Consider the following 16,373-nt stretch of genomic DNA (forward strand, 5'->3'; position numbering starts at 1 on the left):
CACAGGGTTAAGAAACAACCTATGAAGCAATCCACAACCACAGCATGAGTTCGATTCCTGGTCAGCCAGGGAGCAATCCACATGGTGCAGCAGACCTCTCCTGACTCGCCCGCTGCTCCCCTCAGCAGTGTACTTCGGTCAATCTGCCTGTTCTGTTCCCCACTCTGTCTCTGGTGAATCCTCTCACCCCCCACACCTCTGGCCTGTACTCCAGCTCTTGTATGCATAAATAAATAAATCTTTAAAAAAATGTATAAATTAGGGTGTTTCCGCTAACAGTCTGGGAGCTCTAAAACAACTGGTTATTCCCTCATCTCTCCTAAAGAGGTTATCTGCTCCAGGCAGTAAGCAACATAATTTCCACAGCACAGCTAGATGCTGGCAGGATCATCTGAGTTCAAATGATGAAATTTAAAGATAAAGGGGCAAACTGGGCCTTCTTTTTTTGTGTAGAAGAACTGGGGTATAGGCCACAGAAACAGGGTGGGGTGAGAGGATTCACCAGAGACAGAGTGAGGAGCAGAACAGGCAGATTTACTGAAATATACTGCTGAGGGGAGCAGCGGGTGAGACAGGAGAGGTCTGCTGTGCCATGTGGGTTAGCTCCCTGGCTGGGAATCAAATTCAGGCTGTAGCTGTGATAGCTCTGAGACTTGACCCCTAGGCCACCAGAGAAGGCCACCCTGGGCCTTCTTAAATATGCCTGATGAGGCCTGTGTTGTCCTTGGGCCACCACCACCCTCCAGAGGGCCTCAAGGGCACCAGTTCTCTAGCATCTGACCTTTAACATGTTCTGGAACAGCTCTGTGCAGGGTGGTGCCTGGCTGGGTCTTTCTAATGAGCCTTCCAGGCCACAGGAAGTTCCCTGGGCTACCATCAGGGAAGGCAGAGGGTTTTCATTCCACCTGCTAGACTGGCTAGCTTCAGAATGACAGCTCAGGGAGCAGGTCAGTTCTCCAGGATGCCGGCAGGTGGGGTGGTGGGTGCGGCTGGAAGAACAGGAGTTCTGGAATCCAACCTTGGAACCCGGTGGGCTCCTGGGTCAGGGTCTAGTCGCCCATAGCCAGGAGAGTGGGAACTGGCCTGTGGGGAGAGGCTACTACGGTAGACAAGTCGGCTTTCTCTTTACTAAGGCAGGATTACACGGTGAGTTCTGTCTCGGTCCTACTGGAAAGAGAACTCTGGCCAAGTGAGGCTTGGTGAAAGGGGCAGTGTCCACATCCCAGCTGATGCGGGTCTTCTGGGTCCTCAGTGCCCCTCCTGGCCTGGACACTGCAAAGCCAGAGAAGCGCACTTTCCAGCACTCTCGTCCATTAGGGATGAATGTGAGCTTCCCAGCTTATTATCGCAGTCACCCTCCGCTCCTCTCAGGAACCACTTCACACAACTGAGGACGGACAGCAACAAAGTGCCCTAAGAACCCATCCACTCATTTGCTGAGCTTCAACTATTCCTAGTTCTTATGTGAATGAGTAAGTCAGTCTTGGCCCTTGACTCATGGAGTTTGTTATTCAGTGAAATGGATAAACACCAGGAAAATAGTCGTACAAACGACTCTCCACAACCACAAGTGCTACAGATTATATAGGACTAGAGTGTTTTGAAAGCAGTGGCTTTCAACCTTTTAGTAAAAAATGCATTTTACATTACAAGTCACTATATATATAAAGACAGACAGACAGACACATAATAAAAGATTTGCTAAATAATCCTTATCATGAGTGCCACGGCCTGTAATTTTCTGGTTCTTTCACTTAGGAAATGCTGGTTATGACCCAATAAGTTGATGTCATGGTTGTGACTCAGAGTTTGAAACTCTGTTTATGGGGACCTAACCTGGAGGGGAGCAGGGCACCTCCCCAAGGCTGCGACACTCAGGCCAAGGCATGTGGTCAAAGAGGCCAGGGAAGGATGTTCCAAGAGAGGGAACAGCATGTACAAATACCCCTCATTTCACAGAAAAGGAAACTGGGATCAAGAGGGAGATGTGACTTTTGATTTGTTCAAGGTCACAGAACTCCAAGCCCAAGTCTCCTGACTCAAGTTCAAGGTTCTTTAGTACGGCAGCCTATCAGTTGTGTCTCCCTCTTCATTTTACCTCATTATGGGCTAAGGGCTAATTCTTCTCACCTATGCTGACTAGGAAGAAAGAGAAAAGAACAACCCAGGAGGCTGTGTTTACACAGAGTCCATTTAATTCCACATGCAGAACAATGCACCTGAGTCCTACCCCACCTGGCTGGAGGCCTGCCCTGCAAGCTGTTTGTTCCTTCCTGGCAGGGACTGGCAGAGAGCCATGCTCCTGCTTCGTCCTGGCTTTAATGAAACAGCATTGACAAAATGTCCCAGCAAGGTTTAGGCCCCGCTGAAGGTCCTGGAAAGAATGCAGCGTTGACCCTGGCGTCCCTGTCACCTCATGCTGGTGCCTGCACCTGACTCCCCATGTGCTTCCACCTGGCTCGGCACCCCCTCAGCCAGTGCGCCTGCTCTGCACGGTTAGCAGTTGGGCGTTACAAAGGTAATGTGACTCCAGCAGGTGAAATAAAGGCCACAAGGGTGTTGGTGAGGGTCAAAGTGGTTGGTTTAGGAGGACCTGAGGAGAGGTGTCAGCCAGAGGAAGGGGTCTTAGGCTAAGTTTCAAAAACAGGCAGGAGAAACATCAGGCTGCTACATGCAATTGTGCAGCTTGTACACTGAGGCCCCAGGAAGGGGATGAGTGAGGCTGAGGTGGAACCCACACTCCAAGGGGCTGCATCTACCTGGAGGAAGAGCCTTCACTCCGAGGTCAGAGCGCAGAGGGGGCTAGGGTGCCCAGCCAGAGAGCTGCAACAGCACCCGGAAACCATGCCTGTAAGCCTCGGGAAGGTGGGCTTCCTCAGGTTTTAAAAACCCCTGGTGGGTGGGTGGGTAAGTGCTGGGGGTTAGGAGCCTCTCAGAGTGACAAGCTGGGGCCACAGGAGCCGCTGTCTGACAGGCGCCCCACAGCACCAACACCTCGTCACCAGTCTCCGCGGGCCCTGCCACCTCCACTTCTCATTCTCAGGACTCTGAGCAGCACACTGGAGGCACCTGAGATTTTAATTATCTTTACAAAATGCTAGTGGTAATACTTGCCCATGTTAAAAAAAAAAATCCAAACATTATAAAGGTAAATAATTAAAAGTGAAAAGTCTCCTCCAATTTTGAAATTAAAATCTTCCTGTGTCAACAGCCTCCTCAGGGCTCATCCCTCTTCTTCCAAGCCTGCTTTCTGTTCTCACTGGGCCTGTAATTACTCTGCCCCCTCATTCTGTTGACAACCAGCACTTGTCTGAGATTTGCAGGGCTTCCCTCCACCTCTGACCTGAGGGCCAGCTGCCTCACTGCCATCTTAAGCTCTGCCTCCTCAGAAACCTCGCCCTGAATGTGCCAGGCAACAACCCTCCTTCCTGGTGCGCCCGCCCTCACCGCCACTTTTCCAGGCGAGAGGGCTTCAGAGACTTAGCTCATTAGGAATTCACGGTCCAACTCAGCCCTCACCGCGTTGCAACAAGACGTGTATTCATCTCTCATACGCCCAGGCTCATTTCTCACAGTGGTTAATTCAGACCTTTACGACCTCAACCCTCACCACCAATCTCCCCACCCCCACCTCAGCAAGTGGCCTTGCCTCTCTTATGCTGAGGGAGAGGTCCTTCCTCTTCTAGCTGGAGCTCCTGTCACCTCTCCTAGACTTCACTCCCCCTAGACTTCACCCCACCAGTCAGGAGTGGAAAGCGTCACACCTCTTCGCACCAGACTCCCTCTCCTGCGGTGTCGCCCCGCTCTCTGATGTCCTTGAGATCATCCCTATTTGGTCCCCTTCTCTCTTGCACCTCGATTATTTTCCTCAAGTAACTCCTTTTCTCTTCTGCCATCAAACATGCACAGGTCGGGCCTCCCCAGTGGCGCAGAGGTTGAGCGCTGGGTTGCGAAGCTGCCCCCGCAGCCTCTGCAGCGCCGGTTCGATCCCCGGCTGCTCCCCGGCCACCAGAGGAGGGTCCCACATGGCGCGCAGACCTCTCCTGCCGCCCGCTGCTCCCCTCAGCAGTGTACTTCGGTCCTTCTGCCTGCTCTGCTCCCCACTCTGGCCCTGGTGAATTCTCTCACCCTCCCGCGCTTCTGACTGTACCCAGTGCTTGTATAAATAAATAAATAAATAAATAAATAAATCTTTAAAAAAAAAAAAAAAAAAACATGCACAGGTCTCCTCATTATCAGAAATCAGCCTGATACCAAAATCTTACGCTTTGCAAATTGGTTGGTTCAGCATGGAGAATAATCTATAATAAGTCTACTGAAACAACAACATGGAAGCAATCTAAGTACCGTTGTTGGCAGATGAATGGTTAAAGAAAATGTGTTTATATATACTGGGATATTATTCAGCCATAAAAAAGGAGGAACCTTGTTATTTGCAACAACATGGATGGACCTTGAGGGCATGATGCTGAGTGAAATAAGCCAGACAAAGATAAATACTGTATGATCTCACTTTTGTGCGGATTCTAAAAACACCAAACTCACAGATACAGAGAACAGATTGTGGTTGCCAGAGGTGGGGGATGGGTTTAGTTATAAACCAAAGTTTATAACAAACTTTAGTTATAAAATAAATTCTGGAGGGCCTCGCCTGGTGGCGCAGTGGTTGAGCGCTGGGCTGCGAAGCTGCCTGCAGCCTCTGCAGCGCTGGTTCGATCCCCGGCCACCGGCGAGGGTCCCGCATGGCGCGCAGACCTCTCCTGCCGCCCGCTGCTCCGCTCAGCAGTGTTCTTCAGTCCTTTTGCCTGTTCTGCTCCCCACTCTGGCTCTGGTGAATTTTCTCACCCTCCCATGCTTCTGACTGTACCCAATGCTTGTATAAATAAATAAATAAATCTTTAAAAAAAATAAAATAAATTCTGGAGATATAAGGTATAGCTTGGTGACTGCATAGTTGCTAAAAGAATTGATCTTAAAAGTTCCTATCACAAGAAAAAAAGCACAACTATATGTGGTGACAGATGTCAACTAGCCTTACCGTGATGATCACGTCCCAATGTACACAATACCGAGTCACCACGCTGTACACCTGAAACTAATACGTCACATGTCATTTATATCTCACTTTCAAAACCCTACACTGTGTGTATCTTTTGGCTCTGCAGTTCCACTTCGTAGGATACAATCTGAAGACACAAACCACAAAAGAAAGTAACTTCTACAGTGATGTTCAGAACTCCTCTCTGCTTCCCCTGTGAAGTCTTTCCTAATTCCTCCAGCTCACAATGGTGATTTTCCTTTCAGAATCCTTTTTGAATGTATACTCTATACTACAAATGACACACAATACACTGCTCATTTAATTTCATTTTTGTTTTTCTGAGATGAGTAAGCCTGGGCTGTCTCACACATCTGTCCTCTGGGGGGCAGGATCTCCCATCATCAGCTCCAGAGAGTCTCTGTCTCTGAAGCCTTTCCTGGTTCTTACAGGCTTGGGGTCACTCTTCCTTCTAGGTTACCAAGCACCCCTTCTCATTGCTACTGGGATGTTCATCCTCTGTACTGCAGCAACTCACGTAATTTTGCTTCCAACTCTCTCAGGCAAAGACCACACCTTGTAAAGTATCATGACGCCTTCCTGACATCTGATATTGTCATGTACACTAATCATTCCACTCCTCTATCTTATCTCCCAAACCAGACTATGGTTTCCTTGTGGATAGGGCTGAATCTCATTTCTTTTTTTTTTTTTTTAAGATTTATTTATTTATACAAGAACTGGGGTACAAGCCAGATGTGCAGGAGGGTGAGAGGATTCACCAGAGCCAGAGTGGGGAACAGGACAGGAAGACCAACCAAAACACACTGCTGAGGGGAGCAGTGAGACAGGAGAGGCCTGCCACGCCATGTGGGTATCTCCCCAGCTGGTGGGGATCAAATCTGCACTGCAGAGGCTGTGGACACCTTCACAGTGCTGCGCTCCACCACCTGCGCCACCAGGGAGGCCCTGAATCTCATTTCTTATTACATCCCGTAGTGATGAAGAATGTTAGAAAGGACTCAGAGAGTACCTGTTGAGAGTATACTTAGAACAGAGGCTTGTGAGGAATATATGCAAATTTACATGAATAACCTATAAACCTGGAAACTATACTTTCTGGGGAATACAAGTCTTATCAAGTCTCAAAACACCGCACCCTGCTATTCTGGGAGCAGTACAACACATCTCTGTACTGAGCAATGGTCTTGTCACTTAAAGGTGTTAATCGGATGCCAAAACTGGGAGCCTTCAGCTGTGAACTCTATCCATCTAAAACCAGAACAAATCAGAGACTAAATCAGGGTCCCTGATAAGGAGCAATAATCTGCAGGGAAGGGGGTGTGGTAGCTGCTGTCTGCCAAGAGTCTGGAGTTGCAGAGAAGCCTTGCTACATGGTGCATATTACACCACTGGAGATAAATCTTCAGAGAAACACTCCTCCAAAGGGAAGGGGTATTTCATTTCACCCAGTGGTCTAACGCCGGCCCCTTTCACATGGCACATGACACATTCATCCAACTATGATCATGCTGACTCAGAGGAGTGGAGAGATTTAATTTCTTACCCATCAGGAAACACCATTTAAATTACAAGGTGACCAGGACAACAACGCCCTCGAGAGAAGATGACTGCTGCTTTGACAGTCTCTCTCCAGGTGGCGGAGCGTCCCAGCGAGCCAGACCTGCAGGTGTACTCACTAATAATCGCAGGCAGCAGGGAGGCCTCCACCCGTCTGACACTCATGTTTGGGTAGTCAGAATCATTTGGAAGAAGAGGAAGATAGATCCTGCTTAGCAAAAATTTATTGTAGCACGGGCAGAGCTGTGCACTAGGCCACGTGTCCCTCCATTCTAAGTTCTGGGCCCTCCAGCTCAGAGGTGGGCAGACCCCACCACTGGCAGGAAGCAGACAGCATTCTGCTGGATTTGGCCCCCGAGGTGACCTACAATGTGTGTGTGACGGGCAAGAATAGGCAAGAATACAGCTGTCAGGCCAGCCCCTCCCTTCAAATCCAGCAGCGCCAGGGACCTGGTGTCACAGAGCTGTCCAGTCGTGCCTGCAGAGGACTTTTGCCCTCTAGGTGGCCACTAGTGGGCTCCAACCCTCTCCATCCCTGTAAGAAAAAGGGCCTGTGAGTTGATGGCTGACCAGAATACGGCCAAAGCAAAGGGAGGAATGAGGCCTGGGCATGGACTTTCAGGACAGATAGTTCAGAGAGGAGCACAACCACCAAAATATGAGTGACCTGGGAGTACTGGGAACCCAGAGACTCTGGAAAGCCATGGGGAAAGAAAGCCTAACCCAAAACACAGGCCATGGCATGGAGAGTTTTGCTGAAACTGCTAATAAATTTAAACAGAAAAAGTTAAAAGAGGCAAAGACTATCTTAAGACACTTTCTTTTTGTAATATTTTTACCTCTCATTACATTAGAGTGGAAAGAGATTACCTCATTTGAATGGATGGACTTGGGAGTTTCTAGGCGGTTTCTTTCTTTTTTTTTTTTAAGATTTATTTATTTATGCATACAAGAACTGGGGAACAGACCAGTGGTGTAGGTAGTGAGCGGATTCACCAGAGACAGAGTGGGGAACAGAACAGGCAGACTGACTGAAGTACACTGCTGAGGGGAGCAGCGGGTGAGAGACAGGAGAGGTTTGCTGTGCCATATGGGTCACCTCCCTGGCCAGGGATCGAACTCGTGCTGCAGAGGCTGCAGATTGCTTCATAGTACAGTGCTTAACCCCTTGCGCCACCAGGGAGGCCTTCAACATATCATTTTGCATTGTTTTTTCACTGATATGTCAAATGTTTCTGACATCAACAAAGATTCTTCTATGAGATTTTTAATGCCTATGCAGTATTTTGTTTAGGTGAACTTAATCAATCCCTATTTGTTGATACTTTAGGTTGGCTTAACTGCTTGCTATTATTAATGATGTTCCATTAATAGAAATCCTTGTACAGTATTTTTATGTACTTCTCTGGTTTTCTAAATATTTCTAGTGTGTCAATTTCTGATCTAAGGGTATGTATTCTTTTAAGGTTTTTTTTTTTATAGAGGCATGTTTTATTTATTTATTTGTTTGTTTTGTTTGATGGTTTATTTATACAAGCACTGGGTACAGTCAGAAACGCGAGAGGGTGAGAGAATTCACCAGAGCCAGAGCAGGGAACAGAGCAGGCAGAAGGACCGAAGTACACTGCTGAGGGGAGCAGCGGGCGGCAGGAGAGGTCTGCGCGCCATGTGGGACCCTCCTCTGGTGGCCGGGGAGCAGCCGGGGATTGAACCAGCGCCGCCAAGGCCGCGGGCAGCTTCGCAACCCAGCGCTCAACCGCTGCGCCACTGGGGAGGCCCTCTTTTAAGGTTTTTGATACATATTGTCAAAATTACTGGGCAGATCTGAAGCCATGCTTCTGGCTCAGTTAATTTAAACACATCACACAAGTAGATATACCTCTATAGACAGGAAATAGTTTAAGGAAACTATGCTTTTCCACAGCATCAAAAAATAATTTTACACAGAGTCAAAACATTTTACAAACCTAAGTCCTTATTTACTCTGGCCGAGGACATGCCCAGAGCTCACAGCACTGGTGTTATGCCCAGTGACATCTGGAGTTGAGCAAGCTGGTGGGACATGATGTCAGTGAGAACAAGATCTAGGGTGCAGGCCAATATTGGCTGGTCAACTCTACATAGAGGAAAAGCCATCCTTGGCTAGAGGATGCCTCACCAACCTTGGCCAACTGTGGCACAAATTTGTACTCTTGGCAAAAGGGAAGAGTGGGTGATGGACTGTGGATTACTCAGCATAACCCATTTTAACTTCTGGGTAAGCAAGCTAAAGCACGTGTCCAAACGATAGGTGTGTCATCTTTCTATAATAGTAAATAAACGTGGCTGGGAAACACAACTAACTAACCGACTTATGAGAAAATTAAAAGCCCAATAACATTTAATAATCTTGTCAAAGTTTATCAGTAATTCCTAAGAGCAGCAGCTAATAAATCACTGTGTGGCAGGTACATGCTATCAGCCAGATCTGCTCTAAACTGCAGCTACCGTAAGGGAGCTTGTCACATCTCTGCTGGGCTTCCTTCAAGCTTCAAGCCCTCTTGATGTCAATAAGGGGCAAGGAGTTTTCACATGGTCAGGAGACATTCTTGTCAATAGTTGAAAATTAAATTAGTTTATTAGAATAGCAATGATTATTTCAACTGGTCAGGAGAAGGAAGGGACTATGCTCAGGAGGGAATGAAAAGACCAGGGAAAAAAAAAGAAAGAAAAAAGAAAAAGAAAAGAAAAAGAAAAAGAAAAGACCAGGAAGAGGTCAGTGAAGCACCTTGGGGTGGCAGGGAAGCCTGGAGGGTCCTGCCCTGACGTAAGAGCCTGCTGGTTTGGTCCAAGCTGACAGCCACTCGAGGGCAGATGTCAGCCCGATCTGACCCACACACTGAAAGCGCCAAGTAAAGGCAGTGGCTTCCTTTGTACTAAAATGCATTTACCGAAAAACTGATCTTGATTAAATTACAAATGCATGCTTCTTATAATAATTTGTCTATAGCCGCATATAAAGTGAAAGTTCACCTTTAAGTCTCCTTTTCCCTTTTCCAATTCCAAAACCTACTTCCCAGAGGTAAAGACTACTGCATTTCTCTTTTCAGTCCGCAGCTGCTCACACAGGGGCATTTTCTTCCTGAATGAAATTTATAGGAATTTAAGTTCATCTGTGTTTTCCCACCTGAATGGCTTGCCCTGGCTTCCTAATTAATTGATAGCCTCTGCCTTGATCCTCTCTGGAACCATTTCCACCCAAAATGACCTGCCTGTATTTCTCCTCACAAATGAGGTTTCCCTCCTAAGATGGATAGCTCCCTTCCCTGGGCTCCTGACCTCACTACCAGAAGCTGATCTGAGCAAAGTCACTGAGTACAGCTACGTCTCTAATAGCAGAGGAGCGAAAGACAGCCATGCGAGCATGCTACAGGGAGAGCCGAGCAGCTTTCCACTCCCAAGACTGGCCTTCCTGATGGAGGACTAACCGCCCCCATGACACACTCAAACATACCAAGTCTGTGCTCTTTTGGTCAACTGCTCCTGCCCCCCACTCCCCAGCCTTTCAGATAACCAGGTCAGCTGAATACATGGAGACAAAGGGGCATTTCATATATTTCTATTTTGGCAGTTGAAATAATACTGCAAGTGCCAGGGCTTCATAGGACACATCTCTTTGTGCATGTCAAATATACCAAGAGGGCTGCTGTGGGGGTGGGGGGTGGGGGAGAGGAGCTCTGAATGGAGGGTCCAAGAGGGACTTAAATCATAATAAAAAAAATTAAAAGCATTTAAAAATTTTATATTTCAGCAATATAGAAAATGACCACCATCTCTTATTCAGCAGGCACTCTACATACTACTTTTCGTTTAATTCTCACCATTACTCTGCAAAACAAATGGTTCTCATTCCAGACTTGCAAGTGAGGAAACTGGTACTCACAGATTGTAAGTGGCACAAGGTCACATGGCCAGGAAGTGGCAAGACTAGAATTTGAGCTCGGGTCTATCTGCTTCCAGGGACCACTTTCTCAAGGTTAGAGGGCAGAAGTGCCAGAGCTTGTACGGACTACAGAAGGTCACATTCTGGGAGTTGGAGGCTAATCCAGTGGCCCCCCACAATGTGCTCACTCCGCCTCCCAGGCCCCCTGGAAGCCCCTTGCACTTTACTTTCTGGAAAGCAGCAGCCTCACAGATGAAAAGTTGAGAAGACTTTAAACACCTGTCTTTGCAATTGCTTTATGTTAGACGATGCAAATAAAAAAAAGGAAAATCTTCCTGAATTCAGAATGTGTGAGGAAAAATTATTTTTTTAGGTGGCAAGAATAAACATTTAATTAGACAGCGTGACACTAAATTTTGCCTGGCTTTGCAACATCTCAGACAATAAAACAAGCCCTTGTCTACAGGGCTAATTACAGACTACTAAATTATTTTTATTAAAACCCTCTGGAATATTAAACATGAGAGATGAGGCAATGTGGCATTGTAGAATACACCACCAGCTCTAGTCTGGAAATCTGGGTTCCAATCTTGACTCAGCCATGGATAACCACCAACATTCATTTGCATGGTGTATGCAGTTTACAAAGTGTTTTCACATACTTTCTGCATTAGTTGGGTAACCTCAGGCAAGACACTTAACTCTTGGTGTCTCATGTCAAAATCTAGAAATGAGGACACTGAACTACACCATCTGAAATCCCTTCCGCTTCTAACATGTGCCAAGGACCTTTACGATGTGTCTGTAAACAAAGCAGGATGGATGCATTCTGATTTATATTGTTTATTCAACTTCTGAAAGATGTTACTTGACTAAATTTAGGTAGAGCTCATAGTTGTTTGTTGCCAGCCAGTTGATTCAGTTTCTAGAGGGTACCAGATTAAGGCCTTGGGTTGGATTCCCACATATGAACTTTCTTCTGTTCAACAGCCAACTACATGCCTCACTACAGTCAATCATCTTACAAACATTACCCTGCAAAGTAGGCTGGCTTGGGGAAGGACTTGAAGAAATCTGTCCTCATAATGCAAGCACTCTCATGGTGGCAGGGCAGTAATTCCCACACCCAGGACATTCATAAATATCATGCTTTCTCAGTTTTAAGACCCCCAACTCCCTATTTCAGTCTTGCCACTTTCTTAATGTTTCTGAAATTAGGATGCCTCTTAGAATGAACATATATATTTTGATTTGGCAGTGCTAAATTATTTTTCTCTAAAAGCTGTTGGTAAGCTGCTGGCGTGTCTCAGAATCAAGGAAGTGTAGTGCTATAAAATTACAACACAGGTGACACAGACCCAACTCTAACTTGGTTCAAATCATTATGCCCCTCTCCCTGATCTTAACAATTACACAGAGTAACAGTTGGAGAGGCACTGTATAAGGTAAAGGCATTCATCCTGTTTCCAATGGTAGCAGTTTAAAGGCCACTCCATCATTAGCTCATAAAACACTGGTATGGATTTCAAAGGCATTTTAACCCATATAAAAACCACTGTGATGCTCTGAAAATGTACTATCCCACAGCAAACTGGAAAGGGAACATTTTACTCACACCCTCCTGATCTATCTAGCCTTGACACATTTTCTTGCTTCTTATTCACAACCCTCCACCCCAGTAATATCGCTGATTCCCAAAATACCCTCAATCCAGGAGGAGCAGCTCTCCAGCACAGCTGTCTGCGCCTGCCCTGCTCGGGTATTTGGGTGAGCTATGCGGCACAGAGGACCACACAGAAGGAATGCAACTCTCAGGCCCCAGGGCTCCCACTGCCCACAGGCAGGTGCATCCCGCCAAACCCTAGACTGGCATTCAAAACAGAAGAAACTGCACTGCTGCACCGGGGCTGTAGTTTTCCTGAACTTCATCTCTATGTTTAAAACTAGGGCGACAGCCGTCTTTGCTACTGTAAACTAATCTGATGGGCATGGGGGTGGGGAGTGGCTCAGAGGAGGCTGCCAATAGGCCATGATTGAGCACAGTAAAGTAGTGGAATCATTATTTCTCACTGTCTGCAATCTCAGTAACTCCAAGTTGGTAGTTACTTCAATACGATTTTTGAAGCGAACTGTCCACTATTGTTGTAGCTGGAGTAAAAACCCAAAGCTGCTTACATAGTTGAACTGGCTGATACTTATGCACATTCACATATTTTCTACAGTACCCTGGAATCTGCAAGCCTCAAAAAAAAAAAAAAAATCAAAGGTAGTTGGCAATGAGGTACACACAGTAGTTAGGCACCGTCGAGTTGAGGCACGTTTGTTAGGAGACAGCTTCTGGCTGTGGGCACTAACTCTCACTTTAGTTCGATTTCTGTTGGAGAAAGGAAACGGTTTGGGATCTTCCTCTATTTCAACATCAGGGAATGCAAGAGGGGCAGGTGGATGGGCAGCAAACATACCCCAGGAATTGTCCAAATATGCTGGAAACCCTATCAGGTGACACCCCCACAAAGCCTCACAGCTGCAGGAGGCAGGGGATACGGGCCTCAGACCTACACTATGGAGAAAGCGCAGTTCCTCTCTACTTTGCTCATGTTATGTTAAAACTCACTCTCACCAGTGGGTTACCACATGGAATTGACAGGTATCAGAGATCAAGTCCTGCCACAAACCCTCCACACACGAACCTTTAAGCACTTGCTAGGGAGGAGATGAGGCCCGTCTCCAAATCTCACATCATACCAGGGTTTACCGAGGGGAAAAAAGCATTTAAAAGAGCACTGCAAGATGCTTACTGTCAACAACACACCGGAAGCGAGGGAACTTCAGCTCCTAAACGCAACCCTTCTCCCCTCCTGCCACTGTCTCCACTGTCTGCACACACCTGCCAGGGCAGCAGCCCGGCCAGCAGGAGGCCACGCGCCAGCACCGCGGTGTACGCTGGACAGTAGCTGCCCGTGACGGGGCTGAGCCCTCAGCGAAATCTGTTCTGAGCCCCAGCAGCTCCCAGCTGCGGTCAGAACTGTCCAGACCTGCTCCCGTGCGCGCCAGCCAGGGCAGGAGCGCGTGGGGGAGCGGCCGGAGGCCCCACGGCTTGGGCAGGCAAGATGTCCCCCCACTCTCCCCAGGCCCCCCTCGTTCTCTCTTGTCACTCTCCCTCTGGCTTCTCACTGGGGAAAACCAGAGGCCGGAGATGTCAGGCCCAGAGGAGTCGGGAGAAGGGACAAGTGCGGACGGGGGCCGTTTCGGGCGTGTGGGGGGCCTGTCGGGGGGGGGCAGTGAGGCGGCGCCGCGTTTTTGGGGGGAAGGACCCCCAGTGGGTCTGGAGAGGTTGGGGAGGGGGAGTGGCTCGCGGAGGCCTGGCGGCCGAGGCGGCCGGGCGCCCCGAGACGGGGCCGCGGGGCGGGCGGCGGGCTGGGGCGCCGCGGCGGGGGCGCGGGGCCGGGGGGCGGCGAGGGGGCGGCCGGTTCCCCTCCCCCGCCCGGGCCGGGCCTCCCGCTGACTCAGCCCCGCGGCGCCCGTCGCCCCTGTCCGGACTCACAGTGCGCGCGGCGGCTCCGGCGGAGGCGGGGGGCGGGGGCGGGCGGCGGGGGCGCTGCGGGGGGCGCTGCGGCTCCGGCCGGCGGCTCCGGGGCGGAGGGTCCGGGCAGAGGCCGTCGCGGTCTCCGGCTTCAACGCACAGAGACTGCGGGGGAAGAGAGCACTGCGCAGGCGCGCTGCGGCCCTGCTGTCAGGCCGGGAGGGGCGGGGCCAGGGCGCCCGCCGTCTCCACGGCAACCGGCGGCGCGGGCCGGGCCGCCCCTACCTCCGCCTCGTCCTAGCAACGGCGGCGGGCGGCCGGGGGCGACCCGCACAGTCCCTCCGGGTTGCCATAGCAGCGAGGGGAAGAAACCGTCTCGTAAATTTACGGCGGTACCGAGGGAACGCGCTCACCTTGTCACCATGGCAACTGGGAACAGCCCCTTCCTTTTTCCTTAGCAACAGGGTAACAATTCCTCCACCCTGTCTGACTGATCGCAGGAGGAACAACCATCTGCACCTGATTCCGTAATGGCCAGATGAAGGATTCTCGGCTGTCTCATGGCGGCGGCAAATGAAAAAGTGGAGAATATTCCTTTTCTTTCAGCAACGTCGAAGAGCTAAGGCTGGGTTTTATCTCTTGTCTCAGTTTATGGCTTTCAATCAAGCCTGGTACGCTAACCCCCAAATTCAGGTTTCCTCTACCTGTGTTAAACATTCCTTTTCGTCTACTGCCAGAAGGTCTCTGCCTTTACCCCTAAATCGAACTAAGCAAGTCGTCTATACAAAGATCACTTATTTGTCGACCCACACTCTAGCTCCCAACGCATGTGTAGACAGTTCTTACTTCTTCATCTTGCCCACTAGCTGACTGCGATCACCCCTCATCATGACGAGCTTCCTCTTCGAATTGTTCTCTGTCGTTCCCAAACTCCCTGTTCCAAGTCTGCTTTTTTTTTACTCCTTCTCCCTCTTCTCTGGATCCCTCCCCTTCCTGTCCATGTCTACAATCTTGTGAGTTCATCAGCTTGGTTCTCTTTGTACAGCTCACTCCTGGCTCTCTTTTGCTCAGTCTTGTCTCCCACTGATGTCTTGAGGACACCTCTGTACCAACCGAATACACACCTCCTTTATTACGCACACCCTACAATATTGTCCTTAGTCTACATGCTTGTTTTCTCTATCAGGCTATTGTGCCCCATTGTGGGCAGGAATTCTGCCTTTTTCGTCAACTCTTTCAGCATCTAGCACAGAATGACACATAGCAGAGTTCCCATAAGTGTTTACGTGAGTGAGTAAGTGAAGACAAAGGTTTCCATTCTTTCTTGCTTTCTCTGACTGCATTGGCTTAATCAACATTTTCCTTACTGTCTTTACACATACTCAATCTTGAAGTACTGCTGCTACTGCTAGAACTTCTCTCCCTTAGCTCTCCATCTTAATGCCAGAACACAAGTCAGCTATTAATTGAAACTCTGGCATTTTCTATTTTCTGAATCCTTATATCTAGCTAGTCTCTGTTCTACACTAAGTAAATTTCCTCGCTGGGTACTGCCCTTCTCCATAATAATCTATAATCACCTCTATAAACAGTGTGTGCTCTTCACACCTTACCATTCCATCATCTTCTAACCCAGCTCAGATGGAGCCCTCTTAGTGAACATCACTGGGTTATACTGCACTTGCTGATATGCTGGAGATGCTGTATTCTCTTCAAATGACTCAGAATTAAGAATGCATAGGCTAATTTTCTCTTCCAAGTCTCTCTTTCTAGCTCCCAGAGATTTCACCCCCAAACTATTGATATCCAAACACCTTGAGTCCATTATCTCAGGGCAGAAGGAGAAGGCAGCCAATTACAAATAGAGTAAGAAAAGAGAGGGACACAGTGTATGCTGAGTCAAGACCGTCTCCTCTCATCCAAGGCAACTGTCAGAAAGAAGAGGGTTCCTTGTTGAAGATAATTCCCAGGATAAATTGAGGGATCAGGAGAGGGAATACCCAGGCTAGCTTTTTCCAAGCTACTGTAGGAGAAGCTGTTCACTGCCTTTACATGAAGGCAGTTCTGAAGTTTTATAGATTGTATAGATCATTGTATAGATCATTGTATAGATCCAGCTCAGTGCCATGACTGTAGGTGGAGTCGTGTGTGAGGTAGGCTTTCCCGGGTAACCCTGAGGGGAGACTATGATCCTTCAGCCCTACCCATTCAGCACATGTAGGATCGAGGACCATCCTGCAAAGAATTCTTACATTCCCTTCACCCAGATTCCTCCATAAGTTAACATTTTACTTTGTGCCAGTTATCTA

General features: G+C 48.5%; 1 protein-coding gene across 2 annotated transcripts in view; it reads right to left on the reverse strand.

The window, feature by feature from the left end:
* The window catches only part of MAPRE3 (microtubule associated protein RP/EB family member 3), a 48,349-nt gene extending 34,100 nt beyond the window's left edge, over window positions 1-14,249 (reverse strand). For both annotated transcript variants that reach the window (XM_054701259.1, XM_037528375.2), the window contains exon 1: window positions 14,086-14,249. The gene's annotated coding sequence lies outside the window, so the exon portion shown is untranslated. The remainder of the gene's footprint in view (window positions 1-14,085) is intronic.
* Window positions 14,250-16,373: the final 2,124 nt, after the last annotated feature.

This window comes from Talpa occidentalis, unplaced genomic scaffold, assembly GCF_014898055.3.
Source record: "Talpa occidentalis isolate TD23 unplaced genomic scaffold, MPIMG_talOcc4v2.1 talOcc4.5, whole genome shotgun sequence".
Lineage (NCBI taxonomy): Eukaryota > Metazoa > Chordata > Mammalia > Eulipotyphla > Talpidae > Talpa > Talpa occidentalis.